The sequence below is a fragment of the Solanum pennellii genome, chromosome 1 (genome assembly GCF_001406875.1).
Source record: "Solanum pennellii chromosome 1, SPENNV200".
Lineage (NCBI taxonomy): Eukaryota > Viridiplantae > Streptophyta > Magnoliopsida > Solanales > Solanaceae > Solanum > Solanum pennellii.
The window spans coordinates 6,872,944-6,879,983 of record NC_028637.1 but is presented as its reverse complement, the minus strand read 5'-3'; the positions used below and the strand labels follow the sequence as shown (position 1 = coordinate 6,879,983).

Below are 7,040 nucleotides of genomic sequence, written 5' to 3'. Positions count from 1 at the left end.
TAAACTGGATATCCTGAAGGCATATGATTATTCGAATTGAAATTTTATGACGAATATGTTGTAGAGGATGAGATTTAGACCAAAATGGATTAGAAAGCTCACTGAAATGCTTTATTCTAATCATTAGAAGCTCATGTGGCTTATTCTCATCATTTATCCCTTTTTCTGTTTATCTTTGTCATTAAAGGGCTAAACAACTTATTTGAGACTGCAAAAGTCAAGGGTTGGATCAAAGGTTCCCAAATGGGGAATATATACAAGAAACAACCTACATTACCCATCGACAGTATGTAGATGACACTCATAATATTTTGCGATGCAGTAGAGGAGCAAATGCTGATTTTGAGGGTCATTTTCAATATGTTCTACATTTCTTCAAGTTTGCATATAAACTGGAGCAACATTGTCATCTATCTAGTCAACTCAATGATAAATATTGAAGACTTATAAGCTAACAATCTAGGATGAAAAGTGGGTACATTACTAACAACGTACTTGAATATGCCTTCAGGGGCTAAGAGCAAGTTTAAAAAAAATGGAGTGCAGTAATTGAGAAGTGTGAAAGAAAGCTTGCAAACTGAAAGTGTCAGTATTTATCTTCAAGTGGCAATAATTGTAACGACTCGAAAAATGATAGGTTGAACTAGAGCTTAACATATAATTTTATAAGCGGAAAAGGATCAAAACTGCCCCCGAACTATGCAAAATAGATCACTTATACCCTCAGTTACATTTTAGGATAAAAAATGCCCCTTCCGTTATCTTATGAGACCACAATTACCCTTAAAACTTAACTGAAGTGATATGACAAACCACATCACACAAATTCCGCCATATAGGCTTGCCAACTAGGATATCCACTAAAAAATTTTACCCAATTAATAATCAATCCTAACACATTTTTGCTAAACCCAGTTCACTCAAATAGGAGAGAGGCATCATCTTACCTAAATCGTTTTCACTGTTCAATTCACCATACATAAGAGAATTTTTTGAAGAACATCTTTGCATCCTAGCTTTCAAACTAGGTATTGTCTGAAATTTGCTTGACAGTACTCTGAAGCTCCAATAATTTTCAAACCAGTTACAGAAATTGATCATAACTTTTGGATGTCATCAACTAAACAACATCAGAATCAAAATGAATAACAACTTTCAACACAGGGTTGGATGATCTCAACAAATAAGTTTAAGCATAGTTCAATGGATTATCAAGAGCATGCTATCAATTTCTTCACTTGAAATGCATTAAGGTTGTAAACTTTGAAACTCATAGATGGAAATATAAACTTCACCATCTTTCTCAGGTCTTGAAAATCCTTATTCTCCGAAGCCACAAAAATGAAAATAAATATTTTTTTGGGCAAGATGAATGCTTGAAAACAGAGTGAATTGCTGCCACTAATCCTCTATAATATTTGACATCAAGAGTCATGGCTATGTATCAAATTTGGGTCACAAATTAACAAACTCAAATTTAAAATTAGATATTCTTGGCTATTACGATACTCCTGAGATTCTTGCAGCAAAGATGTATCAAATTTTGGTCGATTTCTTGCGGCAAAAATGCAGTACTTCTGTTTATTTGAATGCAAAGACGTTCTTCAAGGAACTCTTCTCCATGTGGTAAATTGAATAGTGAAAACATTGAGGTGAAAAGGATATGTTTCCTCCTAATTTGAGTGGGTTGGGTTTAGCAAAAATGGGGTAGGATTAAATTATTAATTGGGTCAAAAAATTTAGTGAGTATCCTAGTTGGCAAACCTATGTGGCAAATTAGTGCCATGTGGCTTGCCAAATCACTTCTGTTAAGTCTTAAGGGTAATTGTGATCTATTAAGGTAACGGTAGGGGCAATTTTTATCCTAAAATTTAACTGAGGGTATAAGTGGTCTATTTCGCATAGTTCAAGGGCAATTTTGTCCTTTTACCTTTTATAAGTTTGTATATAAATTGAAAATATAAAAAGATCCAAAAAATTTGGCTAAGTCCATACGTGGAATGACGTTTTTGTAAATATTATTTTTAAGTTAAATTAAAATGTGGGTATATTTTATAGTATTTATAAATAACTATATAAGGGATTTTATATTCAAATATTCCCAAAATAAATCACTTTCACAAAGACCCACTTCAAATCAAAAAGTTCATCTTCCTCCAATATTTCTCTCTCTAAACTCAAAGAAGAAGAAGCCATAGAAGCTTGGATTTGGGGATTTCAGAAGAGTTTCGTCATCAATTTTCTTCAATGTTTCTTAATAAAGGTATGGTGGTCCTTCATCCTCGATCAATCTTTCTTTCAAGGAGTCTAATCAAAAAGAATTTCAAAATCTTTCAAAGATCAAAATTCGATTTTCTAATTTAAACATGGGTTCAATGCTAAGACATTTTTAAAGCATTTATATTGATGAATTAAGGTTTAATTGATGATTATAAGTTGATTTTTATATTGAATTTCTTCAAGAACCCATGATTTTTCCCAAACTCTTTTATTTTGGAAATTGATTGGAAATTGGTTAGTTATGGATTTATAGTGGATAGTAATTGCTTGTATGAAGTTACTTTATAAAGTCATGACATTAATTATATCTTATTGTGGTGAATTATTGATGTATTGGTGAGATGAATTGATTATGTGGATGATGAAGGATGTCAATTGTCTTGCCTCTTGTAGTATCTCGAATCTATGGGTTGAGATTGATCTTTAATGATATAGAATTGTGATAGATTGATGTGTGATCCACTTATGGTGGAGGTGTTTAGTTAGTGAATATGAATGGATAGATCCACTTCTGGTGGATGAGCTTACATTATGGTATATGTTGAATTGTATCTAGTGCTATCGTGGAAGGGTTATACCCACATGATTTGCAATATGATTATATGAGTATATACATGCAATGAATGAATGAACTGATTGAATTACGATTATGTACATGTCTAGTATAATGAATGTGGAGGTGTCGAGTTGCATGGTCTATAAATAATATATGAAGATTATGCATAATTATGATAGTATGTACATGTTTATGAATACTTTGAGAGGGAAGTGTCTACGATGATAATGTTGTTGTTGTTTTGTCATAGTAGGGACATTTAAACACACACTCCATGTATAATATAATTATGATGTATTCATGGTGTCGATTGAAAGTATAGTTCTCATATTCACCTTTATGCATTATGAAATATGAAATTTACATGTCTATGATGATCCTATTGTATTGATTGAAAGATAGTTCTCATGAAAACACTATGAATGTATGTAAAAGGATTTCTCACATGTATATTAGAATTCTAAAGATGAAATGTAGTTCTCACCTTATTGAATCAGTGAGTTATGTTATGAATTGTATTGAATGAAGGCTAAAGTATTCCTTTACACGTGTAGATACAATCTAAAGACTGCTAATGTATAAGTTCGGGATTAATGCTTAGCAGCGACAATATGACAAATGAGGTAGAAACTCTCCCACTAGTTAGGATGGGTCTTCTACATATTCTCTCATGAGATGGAAACTCTCCCGCTAGTAATTAGGTCGGGTTTCTAAAAGCAATCTACTTATCCCATAACTATGTGTCCGCATAGGTATTAGCTAGTGAATCCACATTAAAGCTAAAAATGTTAGTTCTAATTTAGGCAAGTAGGATGCCTTTTTTTGGTGTGGAGTCATATGACACCAGATTTCATGTAGCACATGGTCTGTGTCGGTTAAGACTATATTCCCTCTAATTAACAAGAATATGAATTATGAATGCGAAAGTGAGTTATATGTTATGGTTCCTCAAATGGTTTACTTGGTATGAGTGGTAGTATGGGATGTCATTCATACATTGCACAAGTGAACTTTGAGAGTAGTCATTGTGTGTTCCTCTTATGTTTATGTAGTATGAATATGCATTATGTTATGTACTATGAATATGCATTATGTTTATGCACTATGAATATGCATTATGTTATGTGCTATGAACATGAAGCATATCTATGTGCTATGAATATGAAGTATGTTTATGAATTATGAACATGAACATGATTATGAATGTCTCTTTACAATGTGTATGATAGGTATGAGCATGGTAGTCCAAAGATGATACTTGGGATCTTATGTACACATAGCACAAGTGCAATCTAGGATTACTTATGTGATTTTGTTATTATGTCTTATGAGTATGCTATTAAGGATGTTGACATAATGTCTAATGAATGATGGAACTCTTAATAAAGTTAATATAGAATGTTGACTTATGTAATTTATGTAATAATGTATGTCTTTCTTTGGTTGTATTGTGTATACTTAATGATTATGAACGTGCCTAGTCTAGGGTGACTTTAAGAAATACTAAGAGTGAGTAGTATTATGGGATGCTACTCATACATTGCACAAGTATGATTTAGAGTTGTCCTTAGGGGATGGTCTTAATGTGTTTATGTGAAGAATGTAATGCTTATTATTCTTATGAATATGTACTGTCCAAAGCTTGTATGTTGAATATGTCCTAATGTGAAGATATGATTAGAATGTTGATTTGTTTTAGAGATTATGCCTAATATGCTCTTAATTATGAAGTTTTACCAAAATGACATATGCATGACTTTCAAACGAAATGTCCCTTTCTAAGCATGTTTTTGCATGGTCATCATACTTAGTACTTAATTGTGCTAACCCATATTTCTTCTACTTTTTACTACAAGTGTAGGTTTCGGCAAGAGATAGAGTTCTCTAGATTCAAGGGCTTGGGAAGAGTTCTCCAAGACCAAGTGTATATCCTCATGATGCGGGGACAATTATTTAGAAGTTTCTTGTATTTAATTCGTAATAGGTTATGTCTAGTTTTGTTTAAGTCTTTCGATTGTGAAGGGTCGTGACCCTATCTTTAGGTTCCGTGTCTTGGTGAGATGGCCATGTGAGATGTTGGCTTCCGCTATCATTTTGAATGTCGTGTTCTTGAAGTGAAGGGTTTTTAAATGAAAAGTTTTAATTCCTAGTCATTTTTTACTTATGGTCGAATATTATGAATGCTATGAAGCTTGTATAAGACCTTTTTGAGGTCGAGTACGCCATGTTACGACTAAGGGGTGCTCTCCGATAGTGACACTAACTCCACTAAATAGTATCTTTGATGCGCTTTCCTCATGCATGATGTCATTGTTCACTATATCAGCCAAGGTAACCAAAATATTGGATGCAATTAGAAGAAACTTTTTATGGTAAGAAAGCGAAGATAGTAGAAAGTGCCATTCGGTCAAATGGGGAGGAACTGCTGATAAGAAAGATAGGGGTAGACTCAATATTAGAGAGTCGAGTACCAAAAACAAGAGCTTGATGAAGAAATAGCCGTGAAAAAAAAGTATCTCTATGGAAGGAAGTAAAAATCGAAATCTATGTCATGAAGGACAAACGAATGATGAAGATAGTAACCACCCCTTACAAGTGTAGCGTATGAATATTTATCAGGATACTAAGGAAACTATTTCAACTTGTCAAGAAGAGAACAAGTTGCAAGGTGCGCAATTGAGAAAAATAATTTTTTGAAATGACATTAGGTGTGGATGGAACTCAAACATGTTTTATCTTGTACTACATAGTCTAGGCCAAGCACAAGAAGTGAAAACCACATAATTATGGACAAGACAAGGGTGGAAATTGTTTATTAGAAGAAACCTAATGATTGAAAAAATGAAAATCATATTAAAATTTCATGACATAATACGTGACTACCAATCTAACTAGAGAGGAAAATAGACTAGTATGGAAGGAGGGAGAAAGGGGGTGGGGGAATTAAACATAAAATCAACATATAAAGATTTTTGTTCCACTAAGGTGCTATGCTAGATGGTCCTAGAAGATGATTTGGAGAAAAGAAATTCCACATAGGGTGAATTACTTCAAAGACTCTTGGCAAAAGAGTAGAGTAAGTCTTGACACATGAAAACTTGAACAAGAGGAAATTCAATCAATGTTCTAGATGCTATCTATGTGAATAACATGTCGAGTCAGTCGACCATCTCTTTTTGCACTATACATGGACACATCAAGTGGACAAAGCTTGAAAGAATTATTGAAGTCCTACATGCTGAAACAGTGATGAAAATGGAAGAAAAAAAGGGAAGGATGGAGACTTGCATTTGATGGAGAACTTGAAAAAAAAAAATCAAAACTGTTTTGAAGGAAAACAAAATAATATCTAGAAGATAAAGGCAAATTGCCTAGGGCTTTACTATTTCTGGTATAAGCAAGTAGTGATAGGAGATACACATAAGATGCGTTCAATGTTGTTGACTAGTTGAAACTAGAAGATCTTAGGATTGATGTAAGTAAAATTTTTTGGAGGAGACTACACTTTGATATAGTATACATGTGGATATATAGAAGTGAATGTTACCTTCCTCAAAAAATATAATGGGCGTTGGGAGTAGGATTTGATGATGTTGATCAGTGATCAGATTTAAATATTTTAAATTTTTAGCACCTTATATTTGATTTGGTACTTCTTTTATTTTTCATTTGCACCAAAAAATCATTTTAAAATATCGAAGACAATCGAATTGAAGTTGAAAAGATCGAATAAAAGAGAGAGAGAGAGAGAGAGCGTAAAGCGATTGGGTGGACGAAATTAATTAATTTGGTTTGGTGTTCGATGCAAACTCTTTCAGAACCAAAAACTAAATAATCAAATCGAAATTTAATAAAATCGAACAAAGAATCAACGCCCACCCCTAGTCATGATTACTGTGTATTATGTATATGTATATCCACCAGTGCTGTAATTTTTTTAATTAATCAATTAAATGTGTTTTTGATAATTTTTATATTATAAGTTAACAGAATTGAAATTTCGATCCTTCTGTAATATGACATAATTTTGATTTTGTTTTGAGTGGGTTGCTTGATGCAATTTACATCCAATCTTATATTGTAACAAGTTCTTGAATTAATTTCATATGATCCATAAAGTGCAACAATTCTTTAAGATTTCATGGCGTACGATCATGAAAAACCTATTTCATTATCATTTTTTTTGGCGGGAGGGGGGGGGGGG

At 32.9% G+C, this 7,040-nt stretch overlaps 1 long non-coding RNA gene across 1 annotated transcript; it reads left to right on the top strand.

The window, feature by feature from the left end:
- Nucleotides 1-2,120: 2,120 nt before the first annotated feature.
- On the top strand, nucleotides 2,121-5,053 carry LOC107030766. The gene is made up of 2 exons (XR_001458142.2): nucleotides 2,121-2,263; nucleotides 4,698-5,053. It is a non-coding gene; the product is annotated as an uncharacterized LOC107030766 (long non-coding RNA).
- The last annotated feature ends 1,987 nt before the right edge of the window (nucleotides 5,054-7,040 follow it).